Below are 22660 nucleotides of genomic sequence, written 5' to 3' on the forward strand. Positions count from 1 at the left end.
GGCACAAAGGTGGTGTTAATGAATGATTGAACCAAATATCCAAACCACAGAGTCAACAACACTGAAATCATGAGGCCCAAACTTTAACAACCAAACCTAGAAAGGCACCTGTCAAGAGGGCAGGTTGGGGGCATGTTGGAGGGACAGGGGCGAGAACCTGGGAACACTGGTGGAGGGAAGCTGACGCTGGTGGTAGGACTGGTGCTGCAATATTGTATGCCCAAAACTCAACACTGAATAATGTTCTAAATCATGGTTCTTTAAATAAAAAAATAAAATTTATAAATTAAATCATCATCATCATCATCATCATCATCCCATTGATCGTCATTTTCCTCGAGGGGGTCTCAGTAATGTCTCCATTTGTCCTAGCCCTGAGATTTTAGAAGCCTCTTTTACAAAATTAACCTTAGAGCAGTGTGGATGTGGATTGGAGGAAAACAAAGTTAGGAGTGGAGACACCAGTCAGATGATCCACAATAGTAGAGTGAGATCCAAATGAGGGCAGGAAATAGTGAAAGGGAAAGAGCCAACTTGGACTCCATCAGAATCACCTGCGTTAGTAAGTGAATCAGAACAATTTTTTAAGTCACTTTTTTAAGTTTGATAACGTGAAACCGGACTGGAGCAATAGCACAATGGGTAGGGTGTTTGCCTTGCACATGGCTGACCCGGTTTTGATTCTTCCATTCCTCTTGGAGAGCCCTGCAAGCTACCGAGAGTATCCCGCCTGCAAGGCAGAGCCTGGCAAGCTACCTGTGGCGTATCTGATATGCCAAAAACAGTAACAAGTCTCACAATGGAGACATTACTGGTGCCTGCTCGAGCAAATCAATAAACAATGGGACGACAGTGCTATACTGCTAATGTAAAACCAATGATCTTCCATTTACCCTGTACTCAAAACTGAAGAAAATGTTATTCATAAAAGTAATATACATTACTTTAAAACTACACAAGACCAAAAATAAAAAAAATACTACACAACTGTAGACACACACACACACACATACACACATACACACTTAGATGTATATCCAACAAGAAATGCAAAAGATGAGGCCAGAGAGATAGTTCAATAGGCAGAGCACAGGCTTTGTATTCAGGGGTCCAGGTTTGATTCCTGCACCCAGCAAGGTTCCCTGAGCACAGGTAGGAGCAACCCCCAGAGCACTGCTGGGCATGGCGCCCAATTTTTTTTTTTTAGAGAAAAAAAACAAAATGTGCAGGATCAACATGAAAAGAAAAGCCTTACTGAATAGATGCAGAAGGCTGGCACCATGGAGACAGAGCTCTCCGCTAGAGTGCACATCAACCACTTACAGGCCTGCCCACCAGCCACTCTGCCCTTTCGGCAATCTTCTCCACAAGGTCTTCTGTAAAGAATAACTTTCGGGGCTGGAGTGATAGCACAGCGGGTAGGGCGTTTGCCTTGCACGCGGCCGACCCGGGTTCGAATCCCAGCATCCCATATGGTCCCCTGAGCACCGCCAGGGGTGATTCCTGAGTGCATGAGCCAGGAGTGACCCCTGTGCATCGCCGGGTGTGACCCAAAAAGCAAAAAAAAAAAAAAAAAAAAAAAAGAATAACTTTCATAGAAATACTCAAAAGTAATATATAAATTCAATACGTGCTTCATTTAGTTGTTTGTTTGGGGGCTATTCCTGACCCAGTGCTCAGGGATAACTCCCAGCAGTGCTCAGGGAGCTCCTTCAGACAAACACACATTTGATCCCTTCTTGTAAGTATTCCAATTCCAGGGCAAACATAATTTTTAAAAACCTAATTGACTATTATAAAAATAAAAACTGGAATCGGAGAAATAAATCAAGGGTTAAAGTGCTTGCTCTGCATGAAGCTGATTGGTTCAAGGTTCAACTCCCAGCATTGCCAGGAGTAATTCCTAAACACAGAACCAGGAGTAAGCCCTGAGCATTAACAAGTGTACTCCTCCATCTCCCCACCTCACCCCCAGCTCCCCCCAAAATAAAACCAATAAAATGGGAGAAAATAGTGCTAAACAAGTATTTGGCCCAAGTATGCATCTGGAATATATAAATAACTCTTAAAACCCAATTATAAAACCAATTACAATGGGCAAGGATCTTGAATCCATATTTTTTCAAAGATATGCAACTGGTCAATAAACCCATGAAAGATGCTTAACTCCACTGGCTATAAGGGAAATGCAAATCAAAACCACAATGAGATCTCACTTAATACCTGCTAGGACTTCTCTAACCTAAATGGCAGGTAATAGGGGCTGGGAGAGATAGTATAGCGGGTAAGGCACTTGCCTTGCATGTGGCTGACCCAGGTTCGAGCCCTGGTATCGCATATGGTCCCAGAGCACTACCAGAAGTAATTCCTGAGTGCAGAGTCAGGAATAACTCCTGAGCATCACCAGGTATGACCCAAAGATAAATACAGGCAGATAATAAAATTTGGCAACACAAATACCTCACTTTATAACTTCACCTTACTGCATTTCATAGATAGTGCATTATTTTTTGTCTTTTGTGAAGCCATGCCCAGAGCTAGCAGGACCATACAGCGCAGGGGATCAAATCCAGGGTTCCCGCATGCCACACATGCACTCTAACCCCTTGAGCCATCTCCCCACCCAGATGGAGTGTTTATTTCAAATTGAAGGTGTTTATCCTGCAGGATCAAGTCTATCAGTGCGAAAATGGTAGGTACTCAAAGTGTTTCAGAATTCCTAATACATGCATTTAAAAAATATAACTCTAGTGCAGGCTGGAGCAATAGCACAGCGACAGGGCGTTCGCCTTTCACGCAGCCGACCCACCCATGTTCAATTCTTCTGCCCCTCTCAGAGAGGGGCAAGCTACCAAGTATCGCGCCCACATGGCAGAGCCTGGCAAGCTACCCGTGGTGTATTGGATATGCCAAAACCAGTAACAATAAGTCTCACAATGAGAGACGTTACTAGTGCCCGCTCGAACAAATCGATGAGCAACGGGATGGCAGTGACAGTGACAGCTCTAGTGCACACATAATATACTCTATTGCAGCACAAACATAACTCTCATATGCACTGGGAAAACCCAAAATTTCTGTGACTTGTTTTATGGCAATATTTTCTTTATTGGGGTGGTCTGGAACCAGACGGACAGTATCTCCTAGGTATATAGAGAAATTAGAATGAACTCTCATATATTACTGGTAGGCATGTAAAATGGTGTATCTGCTTTGGAAAAAACAGCCTAGCATTTCCCGAAACAATTAAAAATAGAGTTGCCAGATGTCCCAACAATTCTACTGAGATATAAAACCAAGAGAAATAAAAACATATGTCTACCCAAAAGTTCATAGCAAAAATATTCATAAATGAAAACATATCCACAATTGTCAATCAACCAATGAATGGTTAGAAGTAGCGTATCTATATTGTTAAGGGTTGAATACTTAACAATATAAATATGCTACTTCTTTTCTAGCTCTCAAAAAGATATGGTGAAATCCTCACCCCCAAGTACCTGTCAAAATTACCTTGGCCGATGCAACCAAGTTAAATGAGGTCACACTGGGACAGGGCGGGCCTTCATCCCCAGTATCACTATACAGGGTAGAAGAGACACAGAGATGGAGTCACAGACTGGGTGATGATATGAAGAAAGGCACTTAGGGGAGAAGCCAGAAGTAGGGGCTGGCGCTATGCAAGGATATCCAGCAACCGGTGCTATGCAAGGACTCAGCGTGCATAGCCCTAATGACATCCGATTTGGACTCCTCTAGCCTCCACAGGGTGGTTTTAAGTCACCCAGTTTGTAGCGCTGTGAAGTAAATATACCACAGGATGCAGCTGTATTCAATAAAAAGGACTGAAGTAATGCTACATGCTGCAACTTGGATGAACCTTGAACACTCTATGCTAAGTCAGAGAAGCCAGGCACCGACACCACAAAATGAATGCTGCCATTTATACCAAATAGTCAGATCCAGAAGGACAGAAGACTACTGTGGCCATGGGATGAAGACTGGGTGTGTTTCATTTTAGGATGATTAAAAAAATGTAAAGATTGTGGAAAGCGCTACACAACTCTGGCACTGCATACAAATCTGGCACTCATTAAATTGTGTGTTTGAAGTAACAGGTTGTATGGGCTGTGAATAACCTCTCAATAAATCCACTTTAAAACACTACAAGCTGATTCCAAAATTAATCTGGAAAAGTAACTAGTAATAACCAAAAATTTGATTTTTAAAGAATGACCTGTGAGCTGGTAAAGTATATCACTTGTGAAAAACAACAGTAATAATCACCATCAAGGAGTATCCACCCTATTCAATAGTAAAGTATAATATGTATTTAATTTAGGACATTTTGGTGTTGGTCCAATGAGAAGGTCACAAAACAGACTCAGAAATTAGTAGATGACAAGTACAGTGTTCCATATCAATGGGTTGATAAAGGACCGAATATCTGAAGTAACTGTTAAAAAACAACTAGGCATTTACTTCTCCCACTTCCCACCCCCACCCCCACGCACGCAAGAATTAAAGAAAAACTCAAACTCAGAGGAGAAACTACTGGAGAAAATGCTGCTCTGTCTGGGGAAGAATAGAGCTTTTCAACCTCAGCACTACTGACAGTTGAGGCCAGGAGCATGTTACCAGCGGCTTCCCCGTCTTCTAAGTGGATACCCCCCAAATGGCTCCAGACATTCCAAAAGTCTCTTTAAAGGCAAACATTTCCCATTTGAGGTAATAGTCACAAAAAAAAAATATGGCAGAAGACTCATCTGTTTAAACATAATCTGGCATTTGGACCACCAGTGCTAGGGGGTTGGAGGGTTACTCCTGGGGCATGTATCCTACCCATGGTGCTCAGAGGATCATGCAGTGCCGGGGGCCGGGGTGGGGGCAGACTCAGCCTGACAACTGGCATGCAAAGCATGTTGCACCAGCCCTTTGAGCCATCTCCCCATGCCCTAAAGATAATATTTTAAACTTGGTTCAACACATATCTCATTTATTTAAAAGATAAGCACTTGGGGGCTGGAGCGATAGCACAGCGGGTAGGGCATTTGCCTTGCACGCGGCCGACCCGGGTTCAAATCCCAGCATCCCATATGGTCCCCTGAGCACCACCAGGGGTGATTCCTGAGTGCATGAGCCAGGAGTGACCCCTGTGCATCGCCGGGTGTGACCCAAAAAGAAAAAAAAAACAGAAAAAAAATAAATAAAAGATAAGCACTTTCAAAAGTCACTAAGCTGAAAATATTCAAATTATACATATGACAAAAGATTAATATCCTGAGTACATAAAACTGCTAAGAAGGCAACCCAATAGAAAAGAGGCATTTCTCAAAAGAATAGTCAAGCATCATGAAAAGATACCTGTCTCACTAACACCTGGGGAAAATACAAATTAAGACACCAAGAATCATTTTCCACCCATAAAACAGGTAAAAATAAATACTGAGAGCATTGAAGACTGAAGAGTGTGGGGAAATGAATTATATACTCTGTGTGGGCAATCTGGAATTAAACGGACACATTCTGCCCCCAGGAATTTCACTCTCTTGTCTTTCCTGAGAAGTGCTTACATGGCAGATGCAGGTGGGAGAATGTTCTCTGCCTTACTGTGTCCAACAGCAAAATCTTGGAAGCAATCCATGGGTGCTCACCTATCATTTAGAGTTAACATGCTGTCGAATTTCCAGACCAGTTAGAAAGAATAAAGTAGAACTCCACATGGTGACAAAAAAAGATTCCAGGAGCTAATTTTATTTATTTGGGGGTAGGCACACGCAGAGATGCTCAGGGGTTACTTCCCCCACATGGTGTGGGAGAACCATGTGGTACCATATGGAGCTACTTTTAAAAGCATTAAAAGTTGAGTAGCAGAATAGGTACACCACAGATGTATAAAAGATGCCTTTATGAAAGTTTAACACAAAATTTTACATACAAATATTTTATAATTACAAACATTTATTAAGATGTACAGGAAGGTGTCCAGAAAAAAAAATCCCAAACTACTAAAGTTCTTATTTTAGACGAAGAGACTAAAGGCCATGAATACTGACCATATGATCACAAAAATAATACAGGAGTTAAGACACTTGCCTTGCATGTGGCCGACCCCAGTTCAATCCTCAGCACGACGGAATCCCCTTGAGTACAGAGTCAGGAGTAGCCCGAGGACCCACATAACCCCATACACCCTGTGATCCATTTTGTTTAAAGTTTTACATAACTTTTAAATATTTTTTTTTTCAAAACTGTACCCATCAACTGTCTAAAATACATTTTCCAATCTCGACGTGACCAAAATTTCCCTCTCTGCAGCTTCCTAAAATTCTGGCAATCAAAACTTTTCAGCGCAGCCCTGTATACAATTAAGATTATATCACTAGCTGTGTAGACAGATGTGCATACATCATCCATACAGGTGTGTGTCGCGGCATATACACAACACACATAATTTAATGTTTTCACGGAGGGTGTGTAATCCAAGCGTGTTACCTAAATCTTACAAAGGCTTAGGTCTCTATTCCGATGCACAGGTAATCAATTTCCTAAGACATGAGGACCATTCGACAGGGGGTGTCATCCCGGCCGGGGGTTGCTCCCCGCGCCAAGTCCCTGGAGCAGCAGCGCCGGCGACGGCGGGCAGGCGGGCGGCGCGGCAGGAGAGTGGGGGGGGGGGTGGTAACAATGGGGGGCGGGGGGGCGCCCCGGAATCGAAGGGAGCGAGCGGGGCCGCGCGCGGCGTTACCGGGTGCTGCGGCGACGCCTCCTTCCTCGGCGGCGGGGAACTAGGAGGCCATGGAGAGGTAGCAGGTGCTCCGGGCCGAGGAGAGGCGCGCGCGAGGCGGGGCGCCCGCGACCGAGTGACTGAGTGACGGGCCGCCGCCGCCGCGGCTGATGCGCGGGGGGCGCGCCCTCATTGCGTGGGCGCATTGCTAGGGGCTGGGCCCCCGGGGGCCCCCTCCGGAGCTCCCACACCCGGGGGCCTGGGCGGGGGGGCAACCTCCTCCCCTCCGCCCCCACGGTCCCTGTCCTGAATCACCCTATGGGATTCATGATGCTTCCACGCGGGATGATCTTAATCCAAACCCGCCGCCGGCCCCCACCCCGCCGCTCCCCGGCTCCTCGCTTACCTGCGAGTCTCCCGGCGCCGCTCCGCACACCTGCGGCGCTTCGCCTGGATTCGCTGGAACCTCGGCGGCCACCGGAGCGCAGCCGCTCCCGGATCCGCGACCGGGCAGTTGGGAGGGGGATGCCACTTCCGGTCCCGGGGCGGGCCAGGCGGCCATAACACCCGAATCGGGGTGGGCGCCGCCATCTTGTACGGAAGCTGTTGCTCTCGGCCCTGGCCTTCCCAAGTTTCTCCACTGCTTTGAACCCAAGAATCCCTTAAAATGGGAAGGGCTCACCCTCTCTTGGGAAAAGTAGTATTTTGTTTTGTTTTGTTTTGGAGGGGTGTGTTTCCGGGGTGAGGTTTTGTTCGTTTTGGCTTTGACACGGGGAAAAACCTCTGCAGCCCCTGGCCGAATTAGTTTGAGTTTCTGCGCTGCATTAGTTTCCGTAATTGTTCAGTGATGGTAAATTGGAGGAGAGGTACTTCCTTTAAGCAATGTGTGACTCATCAGTAATATACTTTAACTTACAGCCATTGTAATCTGTGCCCTGTTAAACAATAGTCACGATATCTTTAGTTTATATATGAAATATTGTCGGTAAAATGTATCATAAATTTTTATAGTAGCAGTCGTTAGTAAAGCAGCAAATGTGTGTTGAATACTGTTGCTTTGTCATGGGATGTGCAAAATAAAAGGGAAATCAGATGAGCCTGAGTAATCTATATAAGGGTTAGGGGTAGGTGTAATAATAGCAGCCATTTGTTGATTATGTGCTCACAGTGTGCAAGGGACTTTACAAAGTATTTCACATATAATACTACCCATGAGGTAGTATATTTCCATTTTATGATTAATGCTGTTTTATATAAACATTGTTAATAAGCTCTCAAGATAACTCAACAAGTAGGCTTTGGAACAACAAATCAAACCTTAATATATCTGATTGCAGGGGCTGGAGCGATAGCACAGCGGGTAGGGCGTTTGCCTTGCACGCGGCCGACCCGGGTTCAAATCCCAGCATCCCATATGGTCCCCTGAGCACGGCCAGGGGTAATTCCTGAGTGCAGAGCCAGGAGTAACCCCTTCGCCAGGTGTGACCCAAAAAGCAAAATATATATATATATATATATATATATATATATATATATGATTGCAAAGCTTGTTGTTTTCATCCTCTGTATTATATTGCTTCATTTACCAAAACAAAACAAATTTCTAAGTTCCATTAGATAACTACCAATAAAGGGGAAATATCCGGTACATATAGAGGATTCTTCCGTCCCTCCCTTAGACCCGGGCAAGGGACCAAAAGTATCCCGCCCACACAGCAGAGCCTGGCAAGCTCTGGGTAGTGTATTCGATATGCCAAAAACAGTAACAATAGGTCTCACAATGGAGATATTACTGGTGGCCCACTTGAGCAAATCAATGAACAACCGGACAACAGTGTTATAAAGGATTAAATTCCCTGCATTTTTAATCTGCCAGCTTCTGAAACACCTAAACAACATCAAAAGAAGGTTGAGCTGGATAGATTGCACAGGGATTAAGGCACTTGCCTTCCTGCCAAGTGTGATCCCAGAACCAGGAGTAAGTCCTGAGTACATTCAGGAGACCCAAAAACCAAATAAAATTTTTTAAGGGATTAGGTTAAAATAACAGGTTATCAATATTTGAAGGAGCCCAAGATGAACTGACTGGTCTATAAACCCCATGTCTGCATAGAGAATTTGCAGTAAATTTATGCAAGTATGTTATCTTAGCCTATTCAAGATGTAATAACTTATGATAGGTTGGGTGGCTTATAAATATCAAAAATATATTTCTCATAGTTGTGGAGACTGGGAAGTCCATGAGGAAGCGGCTGAAAGATTTATTTTTTGGTGAATGTGCCCATTTTCCGGTTTCTAGACAGCCATATTTTCACTGTTTTCTCAGAAAGTACAGAGGCGTGAATCACTCTGTGTCTATTGTAAAGGCATTAATCCCATTCATGGGCGCTCCACTTTCTTGGTCTACTCACTTTCAGTGTCTCCTAACTTCATCATATTTCCACTTAGTTTGAATTGAATTTTGAAGAAACACGTAACATTCAGTCTATAGTGCTTCTGTGGGCGTGAGTGGGATGGAAGTTGTGCTCAGGGCTTACACTTGGTTCAGTGCTTGCTCAGAGATCACTCCTGGTGGACTTGGGGAACACATACTATGGTGACACAGCTTGAACCTGAGTCAGCTAATGCAAGGCAAGCATCTTACATGCTGTATTTTCACTCCAGACTCTATAACATTCTTTTTGCTGTTGTTATTTTGTTTGGGGGCCACACCTTGTGGTGTTCAGGGGTTACTCCTAGCTCTGCACTTGGGAATCACTCTTAGCATGTTCAGGGAACCAGTTGGGCTGCTGCTGATTGTTGGTTGGCCACATGCAAAGCACGTAAGTGCCCTACCTGCTGTACTATGGCTCCAGCCCTATAGCACTATTCACTTGTATCATTTGTAGTCCCTTTGATCTTCGATTTGCTCGAGCGGGAACCGTTAACATCTCCATTTGTCCCTGTCACGAGCTAGTGTAGCCCAATGATACCTGCTCGCTCCAGGAACAGAAAGAGCTTCAAATCATTCATTCAGAGATTTGACGAAGAAATCTGACCATCTAGTTGGTGGGCAGCCACAAGGTCTTCTGACGTCCCGTGGAATCCAGTCTGTAACAGCTCTAGTCCAACCACAAGCTAACGTTCGAGCTCACAAAGCTGTGCAGAGATTCAATAAAGGAAGACCTCAAAGAGAAAAGAGCAGCAGTGTTGGCCAGTGCAGCAGAAGCCGGGAAAAGTATTCGCAATGCTCGCCTGTCCTTTGCCAACTACAAGACCAAGATGACTGCCCTCTGACGTCCCGATGGATCTATCACATCCTCCAGAAAGGCAATGGAGAAAATTATTCACAACTTCTACTCGGATCTCTTTGACAGCCATGTCCACCTGCCCACATACCAAATTCCGCAGGATGGATATGTTGTTCCCAATGTTCTCCCTTCTGAAATCCGACATGCCATTTCGCTGGTAAAGACACGAACAGCACCTGGTCACGGACAAGTCAGACCCGAACACCTGAAGAATCTGCTGCCAGTACTCATCAATACACTGGCCCGACTCTTCACACTCTACCTGTCTGAATGCAAGTTTCCGTCCCAGTGGAAAACCAGTAAGACCGTTCTGTTGTACAAGAAGGGAGACATCCACAACATTGGCAACTATCGCCCAATATGCCTGTTGTCTGTCGTCTACAAGTTGTTCACTTGTGTCATCCTGAATAGAATAAGCAGAACACTAGATGAAGGACAACCATGCAAGCAAGCCGGGTTCTGAAGGGGATTCAGCACGATAGACCATATCCACACAGTGACCAAACTCATTGAAGTTTCTCGAGAGTTCAAGATGCCGCTCTGTCTAACATTCATCAACTTAAAGAAGGCCTTCAATTCTGTTGAGACTGAGGCAGTCATTGAAGCCCTGGCCAAACAGGGCGTTCAAACTCAGTATATCAAAATCCTCTGCGAGCTGTATTGTGGATTCACCACCAGGATCTCACCATTCTACAAGGAAGTGATCATTGATGTAAAGAGAGGGGTGTGGCAGGGTGATACCATTTCACCGAAACTCTTCAGTGCCGCCCTTGAAAACATCATGCGACAACTGGAATGGGAGTGAAGATATAGACGGTCGGCAATTACACCACCCCCGCTTCGCTGATGACATCGTTCTCATAACGCCAAACATTGACCAAGCGCACAAATGCTGGCTGACTTTGACCACAAGTGTGGAAAGGTCGGACTGCAGCTGAATCTCAATAAGACGATGTTCATGAAAAACGAACTGGTCCCTGAAGCTCCATTTGCTCTCAATGGAATGAACATCTCCGAATGCAGCAGCTATGTGTACCTGGGTCGAGAAATCAACATGAGGAACGACTTGATGCCAGAACTGCGCAGGAGGAAGAGAGCAGCATGGAATGCCTTCAAGAGTGTCGAAGAGGTGGTTAAGAGAACGAAGAACCTCCGACTCCAGGCACATCTTCTCGATTCCACCGTTCTTCCTGCACTAACATATGCCTCAGAGACCTGGGCCCTACGCAAGCAGGATGAGAATGCTATTAGGGTATCCCAAAGAGGAATCGAAAGAGCTATGCTGGGAATATCATGTCTCACTCAAGTGAGAGAAGGAATCCGGAGTTCTGACCTTCACCAACGGTCAAAAATCAGGGATGCTGTCTTGTTTGCCAAGGCATCAAAAATCAGATGGGCCAGTCATGTAATGCGATTCAGAGATAGCACTATTAACTATGAAAAAAGTATTTAAGAAGCACCTAGAATTGAGGAACTCTTTAACACCATTTATTGACATTTTCTAAAATGCACGTATAGAATGTTACTGCCTGATTTTTAGAAAAACACGTACTTAAAAAACATAAAAGGCTTGGGGCTAGAGCAATAGCACAGTGGGTAGGGCATTTGCCTTGCATGCGACCAACTCGGGTTCGATTCCCAGCATCCCATATGGTCCTCTGAGCACCTCCAGGAGTAATTCCTGAGTGCATGAGCCAAGAGTAACCCCCATGCATCGCTGGGTGTGACCCAAAAAGCAAAAAAATGAAACAAAACAAAACATACAAGGCTTGAGGCCAGAGGGACAGCACAAGGGTTAAGGCATTTACTTGCGGCTGACCTTGGCTTCATCCCCAATATCACATATGGTTCCCCAGACACCTCCGAGAGTAATAGATGACAATAGCCAAGTGTGGCCCCCAAACAAATAAGCAAACAAAAAATACAATGCCACATAAGATAGTACAGGAAATAAAGCACTTGCCTCATGAACAGCCAATCCAGGTTCAAAGCCCTGACACTCCTTTTAGTCCTGAGTATAATCAGGAGTAACTCTGAGCATTTAAAAATAGACAATTGAAAATAAAAAGCATAAGGCTGGAGCAATAGTATATCTGGTAGGGTGCTTGCCTTGCATGCAACCAACCCAGATTTGATCCTTAACACCCCATGTGGTCCCTCCAACCCTGCCAGGGGTGACCCCTGTGTGAAGAACCCGGAGTAAACCCAAGCTGGGTTTTACAGAACACAAAGAAATTAGAAACATATAAGAAAGGTTTAAGAAAATTAATGTTAATCAAAGTATGTTTAAAACTCCATATAGTTAGAAATTTTTTAAATCTTAAAATTTACAGATGATATCACAATGGAAGTGTTTAATATTATATTTAAGTGACAATATAAGTATTGTATATGAAAATTTATAGGACATAAGTATTTTCATAGCCTAACATGCTTTTATTCTAGAAAATAAGGTTTAAAATTAGAGTTACCAGTTTAATATATTTGAAACAATGAAGTATAAGTCTAAAATAGTGGAAGATCAGTGGATAAATTAATAAAATAGAACATGTTGTAAAAGGGGCTCAACTGATAGCACAGCGGGTAGGGCGTTTGCCTTGCACGCAGCTGACCTGGGTTCGAATCCCAGCATCCCATATGGCCCCTGAGCATCGCCAGGAGTAATTCCTGAGTGTAGAACCAGGAGTAACCCCTGTGCATCGCCAGGTGTGACCCAAAAAGAAAAAAAAAAAAGAATATGTTGTAAAAATAGGCTGGGAATGTGCCTCAGTGATAGAGTGCTTGCCTCACATGTATGTATGAAACTTTGGGTTCAATCCTGGTATAGCAAAATAAAAAATCTGTAAGACTGAGCAAGGTAAAAGAGAAATAAAGAAATAGACAAATAAATTATATTAGAATAAATTATATTAGAACAAAAGGGCATAAAATAGGGATTTAAGAAACTGAAAAATATGGAGCCAGAGAGATAGTACAATGGATAGGGCACTCACCTTGCACACAGCCAACCTGGGTTCAGTCCCCAGCATCCCATCCCATATCATCTCCCAAACCCATCAGGAGTAATTCCCGAGTGCAGAGACCAGGAGTAAGTCCTGAGCATCGCTGGATATGGTCTCCCTGCCACACACCCTTCCCATGGTCAAAAAAAAGAAAGAAAGAAAGAAACCGTAAAACATGACAAATAACTTTATGACCGCCCCAGAAGCTGATTAGGGAGCTGGAAAAATAGTATAATGGGTAAGGTATTTGCCTTGCATTTGACCATCCTGAGTTTGATCCATGGCACCCCATATATTCCCCTGAACTCCACCAGAAGTGATCTCCGAGCACAGAGCCAGGAGTAAGCCCTGAGCACCACTGAGTGTGGCCAAAACAAACAAAAACAGGTGCTAGTCTTGCTTATGGCAGACCCTGGTTTGAATCTCAGCACCAAATATGGTCCCCCAGACACCACCAAGAGTGATCACTGAGCACAGAGCCAAGAGTATGCCCTAAACAATGCCTGCTGTGCTCTATCCCTCTTCCCCCCAAAATTTGTTTTTTAAAGTAGTCAAGGGATCACAGAGATAACTCAGGTTGCTAGCATGCACATGTTTGCATACAGGAGGTCTGGGTTCAATCCAAGCATTACATTGCCCTCCGGCACCTCTTGGAGTAAAACTGGGAGTTACCCCTGAGGTGCTGAGTGTTGACCAAAGGGCTTTTTAAAGTGTCAAATAAATAAAAACAGGCAAAAGAACTGAACTGGCATCTCACTAACAAAGACATGTGATAGCCGAGCAAGCATACAAATAGGTGTCCAACATCACATGTCACTAGGGAGTTGTAAATTAAAACACTTGCGAGATATCAATATCTTCTTAATAGAATGGAGTGACTTAAATCCAGGACTGAAGAGACAGGTCGCTGGAGCGCATGCTTTGCATGTAGATAACCAGTTTGATCCCCAGCACTACAAGGCCCCCTGAACACCACCCAGAACAACCCCTTAAAACAAAGCTGGGGCACGGGGGCTGGAGTGATAGCACAGCGGGTAGGGCACTTGCCTTACACGCGGCCGACCCGGGTTCAATTCCCAGCATCCCATATGGTCCCCTGAGCACCGCCAGGGGTAATTCCTGAGTGTAGAGCCAGGAGTGACCCCTGTGCATCGCCGGGTGTGACCCAGAAAGAAAAAAAAAAACAAAGCTGGGGCAGCCTTCGAGCATCTCTGGGTGTGGCCCCAATAAGTTAATTAAGTAAACAATTTTATCCAGACAATGGCAATATCAAATGATGAGAATGTGGAGCAATAGGAATTCCTTCTTTCTTTCCCGTTCTTTCTTTCTCTCTTTCTCTTTCTCTCTCTTTCCTTCTTTCTTTCTCCTTTCCTTCCTTCCTTCCTTCCTTCCATCCTTCCTTCCTTCCTTCCTTCCTTCCTTCCTTCCTTCCTTCCTTCCTTCCTTCCTTCCTTCCTTCCTCCCTCCCTCTCTTCCTTCCTCCCTCCCTCTCTCTCTTTCTTTCTTTCTTTCTCTCTTTCTTTCTCTCTTTCTCTCTCTTTCTTTCTCTCTCTCTTTCTTTCTTTCTTTCTTTCTTTCTTTCTTTCTTTCTTTCTTTCTTTCTTTTTTTTTGCTTTTTTGGGTCACACCTGGCGATGCACAGGGGTTACTCCTGGCTCTTGCACTCAGGAATTACACCTGGCAATGCTCAGGGGACCATATGGGATGCTGGGAATCGAACCCGGGTCGGGTGCGTGCAAGGCAAACGCCCTACCTGATGCGCTATCGCTCCAGCCCCCTCTTTCTTTCTTTCTTACTTCCTTTCTTCCTTTCTTGCAAAACAGAATGAAGAATGATACTTCTAGAAATAGTTTATCAGTTTCTTACAAAGCCAAATACAGTTTACTATGTGGCTCAGCCACCATGCTCCTAAGTGTTTACCCAAATGAGTTGAAAACTTAAGTCTATAGAAAAACCTGCCTACAATTTTTTACTGCAGCTTTAGTCATAAGTTGAAAGTAACCAAGATGCTCTTCAAGAGTTGAATGGGTAATCAAACTATGGTACACCCATAAAAAGAAATGTTGTTCAGTTTTTTAAAGAAATGAGCTATCAAATCACAAAATACATGATGGAATCTTAACTACATATTACTAAGTGAAAGAAGACAGTCTGAGAAGGGTACATCTTTTGTGATTTCAAGTATGTGACATTTTAGAAAAGTTAAAATAGACCATAAGATCATCAAAGGTGCCAGAGAATCCAGAGAAGGAAGGGAAGGGTAAGAGGTGGAGCACAGAGGATTTGTTGTTCTTTTTGGCGCCAAACCTGCAGAGGGCTTACTCCTGGATCTGCGCTCGGAGATCACTCCTGTCTGAGATCAAGGGACCATATGGGGTGCCGGGGATGAAACCCAGGTATGCTGCATGCAAGGCAAGAACCTTACCTACTGTACTATCTCTCTGACCCCACATAGAAGATTTTTAAGTCAGTATGACTATCCTGAATGATACTGGATGGGATATACATGCCATTATGCAAATCTCAACACCTATAGAAATATACAACATACCTTCCAGCGAGGCTCCAGCAGCCTCCACTCCTGACCCCCATCAGTTCAGCAGACCAAGCCCGACATCTTCTGAACCCTCACAACTGTTCCTCGTCAAATTCCACACTGCTGACAGTTATACTTAGTATCACTGGATGAAGACAGGCAGGAAAGGAAAATTCCCAGTGCAATTCCTCAGAGTCCCAGAGAGACTAACCACAAAGATTCACCCTCAGCACAGCAGGAGCACAGAAATCCAGTAAGGAAGATGCATAAAAGTCCACTGATTTCAATGAGCAGAAACAATAACACAAACGGCTCAGCCAGCACCAGCCAGCTCTGTTAAGTCTTTAGAGAATGACTTACAGACACCAATGTGAGAATGTTTTGTGAGCTTAGAGAAATGATGGCATATGTAGTCCGCAAAGAACAAGAAAGTATGAGAACCAAAAAGAGGAAAGTATAGAAAGAAATGAAGTGTATAGGGGCTGGAGTGATAGCACAGTGGGTAGGGCATTTGCCTTGCATGCGGCCTACCCAGGTTTGATTCCCAGCATCCCATATGGTCTCCCAAGCACTGCCAGGTATGATTCCTGAGTGCAGAGCCAGGAGTAACCCCTGAGCATCGCTGGGTGTGACCCAAAAAGAAAAAAAAGTAAAGGAAATGACGTGTATAGTAGGTTATTAAAAACACATAACAACCCTCAGAAAAGTGCCTGCCCTAGAGGCAGGCTGGGACAGGGATGGGAGATGGGAGGGGAGGGTGGAGAAAACCTGGGGCAAAAAATATAAAACCAAAATCACCTCAATAGATGTTCTAAGCAGCAGACTAACAGCAGCTGAAGAAAAAACGAAGGTATTCCAAGATGAGGTGGCGAAAACCTCTAGAAAGCAACAGAAGGTAGGAAAAACAAACAAAATCTATAAGAAATGAACAGCATACCAGAGAGCTGAGGAGGAGCAATGTAAGAATTATCAGAATCTCTGAAGAATAGAAAGTCAAATTTGATGACAAGTAATGGTTAAGGGAATCATAGATAAGAATTTTTCAGAATTGAGGAATACAGACACCCAGATCTCAGAGAACAGAAGGGTCCCAGTGAAAATAGACATAAATATGAAAACTCCAAGACATATTGTAATCAAAATGACAAAATCCAAAGAAAGAGATAGAATATTGAAAACAGAAAAATAAAAAAAGAAACTTACATATAAAGGAAAGCCCATAAGGTTTCACAAGAGATTTTGCCAAACAAGATACTACAGCCAGAAGAATATCACTGTTATCCCTTTGTTCACCGATTTGCTTGAGCGGGTGCCAGTAAGTCTCCATTCGTCCCTGTCGCATGCTAGTGTAGCCCAGTGGTGTATTGAGGGCTCTTTCAGGGTCAGGGGAATGAGGACCATCATTGTTACTGTTTTTGACATATTGGGTATGCCACGGGTAGCTTGCCAGGCTCTCTGTGCAGGTGGGATACTCTCGGTAGCTTGTTGGGCACTCCGAGAATGATGGAAGCTTTTGGGGCAGCCTCTAATCACCTTTACAGGTGTTCCCAGTCAGGCATTTATATATACATATATATGTGTGTGTGTGTATATATATGTATGTATGTATGTATACACACACACACACACACATATATATATATATATATATATAATTCCCTCTATGATTTGTTGCCTACTGTCTAAACCCCATCAAATATGGTGTGGTAATTATGGAAAATGAGTAGGGAGTGTCTTATGATGTGTCTAGAAATATGTTCACTCATATGTGAGACTCTGCGGGAGCGTGTGGAAAGTGGCCTGGAGCGTGGTGGTGGGTTGGGTTGTGGAGGTCGGCTGCCAGGGCTGGGTCCCTTGGGGCAGGGAGGATTCTCCCCCATTCCCCTCTGGGGCGCCCGGAGTGAAAGCCTGGCACGGAGTCTGGTGGCGTGTTTATGGGGACCTCATTTTATGCTCCCTTCCGGGAGAGGCAGCCGTGAGTTCTGGATGGTGGACAATGAGATTGTCTGGCGCTGGCCAGAAGAGTAGGAGCTTAAAAAAAAAAAAACCTCAGTGAAATGAGCATCTCACCAAGAATGCTCTATCCAGCAAGGCTATCGTTACCATTCAGAACTGAGGGAGCAATACAGAACTTCAGACCAGACAACAGCTTAAGGAATTCATAGCCTTGAAACAAGTCTTGCAAGAAAGATTAAAAGCATCTCTAAAAGGCAAGACAAATAAATGTCTTAGAGCTTGGCATTTAGTATGACATTCATAATTCAACATTCATAATGTTGCACATGGTTGCCTGATTAAGAAAGGTTTGGGTTTGTTGGGTCAGAGAGAATATAGCAGGTAAGGCACTTGCCTTATATGAGGCCAACATGGGTTTGATCTCTGACCTCCCATATGGTCCCCTGAGCACCACCAAGAGTGATTCCTGATTGCAGAGTCAGAAGTAATCCTTGAGTATCATCAAGTGTAGGCCAAAATCATAACAAGACAAAAGTTTGTTTACTTCTACCTTGCTAAGGGGTTTTATACATTGCAACAATTAATTAATTTTTCATTTATATTATATGTGTTATATCTAATCATGTGTTTTTTAAACATGTATAGAGATTTTATTATAATGTATATACTATAATCTGAGTGTAATAGAGACGTTACTGGTGTCTGCTCGAGTAAATCAACGAACAACAGGATGACAATGACAGTGATACAGTGATATATTATAATCTATATTTTATTACTATATAGGTATAACATCCTGTGAATTACTTAATTTATCATAAGTTTTTGTCTGTCTGTTTGGGGCCACACCTGGTGGGTATCAAACCCACCCTGCCATATGCAATGCATATTACCTAGTATAATATCTCTTAGGCACCATCTAAAAATGTCTTATTCCTTGACTTCAAAGAGAACATTAGACAAGACTGGGACATCATGAACAGGAAATTCAAGAGAAACTGTGGCAAGAAGTGCTAGTTGTCTACTGAATATCCATTCTCCTTTTCTGTCTACCAATAGAAGTAAGAGAGGATTTTAAAAACTGCATTTATGGACCAGAGCAATAGTTCAGTGGGTAAGGTGCTTGCTGGGTGTGGCCCCAAAACTGAAAAATATATATAAATATAAATTGCATTTGAAATACATTTTGGGGTTAGATAGCTCAATGGACTGAGTGCGTGCTTTACATGGGGGAGGCCAGGTTTAGGAGAGCCCCCTCATGTTGACCAGGCACAGGTGCCCACTGGGAGTATCACTAGATGTGACCCCAAAACAAAACAAAAGTTTTTTTTCATCTCTATTGGAAATAGATGTGGGCATGTTATCTACATTCTAGCCAATGAAATATAAACAAAAGTTTTTGCAACCAGTTTTGTAAAATTCCTAAAAAGTGGGCAGGCATTTGTCCCAAGTTCCTTTTGCCTTTTTGTCACTGTCCTTCATGACTTTCTTGCTAGACTGGACCTGGTGGCTGAGGGGTGATCAACTTACTGCTCCTACAGTAGCAGAGATGGAAGCCAGAGACTGAGGAAAGGAACGGGAAGGTAGGAGACACCTGGATCCCTGATGCCTCTGTAGTTACCATGCCAACCCTGAGCTTCCTACTCTAGACCTTATATTTTAAAATTAATTCATTAATTGATTGGGTTTTGAGTCACACTCGGCAGTGCTCAGGAATCACTCTGGGCTCTGCATTCAGGAGTCATTCCTGGTGGTGCTCAGGGGACCATCTAGGATACTAGGGATTGAACCAGGGTCAGCTCTGTGCAAGACAAGTGCTCTAACCACCGTTCTCTCTCTCCCCCACCCTCCTAGACCTTATTTGAAATTATAAAAATAAGTGGGTCTGAGAGATAATACAGAGATTAAGGCACTTTCCTTGCATCTGGTCAACTCAGGTCCAATTACCACCACCACTCTAGTCCCCTGAGTACGACCAGTACCTGAGCACAGAGCCATGAGTAAGCCCTGGGCACTGCTAGATGTGGCCCAATATCTACCTACGAAAAAATAGGACTAGAGTGAGGAATAACTCCTGCACATTGCCAGGTGTGGCCCAAAAACAAAAAGAAAAGAAAAAAAAGAAAGAAAAAATATTTTTTTTTTAAGCCACTGCAGTCAAGTGTTTGTTACTAGCAATGGAACTCCATCCATAACTGACAGGGGAAATGGAAGATATCAATACTGACTTCATACTAGACTGTCTATGTGTCACTGTCGTCCCATTGTTGAGACTAGTTGTTATTGTTTTTAGCATATAGAATATGCCACAGGTAGCTTGCCAGGCTCTGCTGTGTGGGCGGGATGCTCTCGGTAGCTTGCCAGGCTCTCCGAGAGGGGCGGAGGTATTGAACCCAGGTTGGCTGCGTGCAAAGCGAACACCCTAACCACTGTGCTATCGCTCCAGCCCACATACCAGATTAGTCAGGTAAAATCTGTTTAATAATGTGGCCAGCACTGAAGATACACAATAAATGTGGAAAGGCTATTGAATTAGTTTAGCGTATTGAATAAAAAGGTCAAAACTTGGAAGAACCACTAAATGGACTCTTTCTGAAAATCTTTTTTGCTTCCACAAAAATTCTTTCAATGGGCTGGAAAGATAGTGAAGGGGCTAAGGCACTTCCTTTGCTTGTGGCCAACTCTGGTTCCATTGCTAGCACTGCATTTGGTTCCTCCGAGCCCACCAAAAGTGATGCCTGAGCACAGGGCCAGGAGGAAGTCCTGTGTACCACTGGTGTGACCCAACCTCCCCTCCCAATTCTATCCATTCTTTCTGCCCACTTATCCCATCTATAAATTTTTATAGTATCATTAGGTACTATAAATAGTACAAAAATAAAGCTTTTAAGCTAGTTGGAAATATGTTAATACAATAAAGATTATATTCATAAGCAAGTAAGAAAAGATACACTTTTAAATGATTTAGAAAGATGGGAACTTTTAAGTTAGCCTGGCAAGCTACCAGTGGCGTATTGGATGTGCCAAAAACAGTAACAAGTCTCACAATTGAGAGACGTTACTGGTGCCCGCTCGAACAAATCGCTGAGCAACAGGATGACAGTGACAGTGAAATTTTATTTCACTAAAGCACCATGATTTACAAAGTTTTTCATAGTTAAGTTTTAGTCATACAATGCCCAGCACCAATCCCACCATCAGTGTCAACTTCTCTCCACCAGTGTATCCAGGTTCCCTCCCCTCACCATTTTTATTATGAATAATAAAAAACTATTATTACTATTCTCTTGAACACAATTATTGTCATTTTGACAGGAACGTTTTTAAGTTTGGCTGTTAAAGTTCGGACCTCATGTTTTCAGTGTTGCTGACTATGTGGTTTGGATATTTAGGCATACTACAGGTATAAAGCAGTCTCTATATTTCTCTTTTAGAGATAATATATAAAAAGATTTTTTATATATAAGAAAAGATTCCTGTTTTTGTTTTGTTTTGTTTTTCTTTTTGGGTCACACCCAGCGATGCTCAGGAGTTACTCCTGGCTCTGCACTAGGAATCAATCACTCCTGGCAGTGCTTGGGGGACCATATGGGATGCCTCGGATTGAACCCAGATCGGCTACATGCAAGCCAAACACCCTACCGTCTGTACTGCCACTCTAGCCTCGATTCCTGTATTTTTTTTCTTTTTGGGTCACACCTGGCGATGCACAGGGGTTACTCCTGGCTCTGCACTCAGGAATTACCCCTGGCCGTGCTCAAGGGACCATATGGGATGCTGGGATTTGAACCCGGGTCGGCCGCGTGCAAGGCAAACGCCCTACCCGCTGTGCTATCTCTCCAGCCCCTCGATTCCTGTATTTTTAAGAAGAAATTCCTAAAGGCCCTTTAGAATGAATACCAATTCCACATATTCTCAATGAGACTAGCTCACCAAGCAAAAACGATTGAAGGATTGGTGAATGAGCACTCCTCCTGTTGTTTCCTGTTGTTCTGCATGCATGGTGTGCTAAGGATCTGTGTGTGTGTTTGTTTGTTTGTGTGTGTGTGTGTGTGAGAGAGAGAGAGAGAGAAAGAGAAAGAGAGAGAGAGAGAGAAACAGAGAAACAGAGAGTTATAGAAAGAAACACACTAAAAGAATTTTATCTCTTTTTTTCCCCCCTCAGTGTCTCAGAGAAGATCAGAGAAGTTTATCGCTAACCCTCTGGGTGGTTCTGTCTTTGACTGATTGTACAATCAAATTAACTTCAGACAGAGGAAGAAAAAATTATATATATATGGAAACTCCATATGAATGTAAATTTAGTCAATGTAGCAAAAATGATAACACACACATATATGAAATGAGATAGAAACTCTCGAAGAGAACGTTAAGATTCATAATGAGGAGAGGGTGACTCATATGACAAAGGCCAACATCTATAATTAGATATTTGCCCTGCCTTATATATGGACTTCTCTGATAGGTTATTCCTGGTTTTATAAAAAAGCAAACAAAATTCTGTAGGCTGGAGTGATAGTACAGTGGGTAGGGCATTTGTGTTGCATGCATTCAACCCAGGATTGACCCCAGTAGCATACATGGTCCCCAGAGCCCTGCCAGGAGTGATCCCTGAGCACAGGCGGATCCAGGAGTAAGCTCTGAGCAAGCAGGGGGTGGCCCCAAAAGTCAGAATCAATAAATTAAAAATAACAGCAACAACCCCCCACAATTTTGGATAATAACTTTAATATTTATTCTTCTAAAGAGTAAAGGGAACAACTAAAAAAAAATTCTCACCAGCACTCTTCAAGTGCTCTTAGCTCCTGATAATCTACATGTCAAGGTGACACATCCTGGGAAGTCCTGCCTCATCATTTGGATGAGATTTAATAGGTGAGATTCCAGTAAAGTCTATGACATTCTCTAATGTGTTTGTTCCAGTAGATTATTTGAGAGAATTTAAATAAGTGTTCAGATTTGCAGACAGTTTTGCAAGAGGAAAAGACAAACATTACTCCTTGGCTCTCTGGAGCTGGAGGGTAGTGTCAAGGGCTATCACTGAAGTCGTGGATGTTTCATTTTAAGGTATGAACCGAGCTGGAGTACAAGGCTTAAGGCTTTTGTCTTGCATGCTGCTGAGACTGCCCTCTGATCCCAGTTTGATCCC

At 43.5% G+C, this 22660-nt stretch overlaps 1 protein-coding gene across 2 annotated transcripts in view; it reads right to left on the reverse strand.

Moving 5' to 3' along the window:
* The window catches only part of EXD2 (exonuclease 3'-5' domain containing 2), a 39203-nt gene extending 31954 nt beyond the window's left edge, over positions 1-7249 (reverse strand). Inside the window, exon 1 of one of the 2 annotated variants that reach the window (XM_055132727.1) lies at positions 7134-7249. The gene's annotated coding sequence lies outside the window, so the exon portion shown is untranslated. Of the gene's footprint in view, positions 1-6748; positions 6994-7133 lie in introns of those variants that run through there. The other variant, XM_055132728.1, reaches the window with a different exon arrangement.
* Between the last annotated feature and the right edge of the window lie 15411 nt (positions 7250-22660).

This window comes from Sorex araneus, chromosome 3, assembly GCF_027595985.1.
Source record: "Sorex araneus isolate mSorAra2 chromosome 3, mSorAra2.pri, whole genome shotgun sequence".
In the NCBI taxonomy this organism is placed as follows: Eukaryota; Metazoa; Chordata; class Mammalia; order Eulipotyphla; family Soricidae; genus Sorex; species Sorex araneus.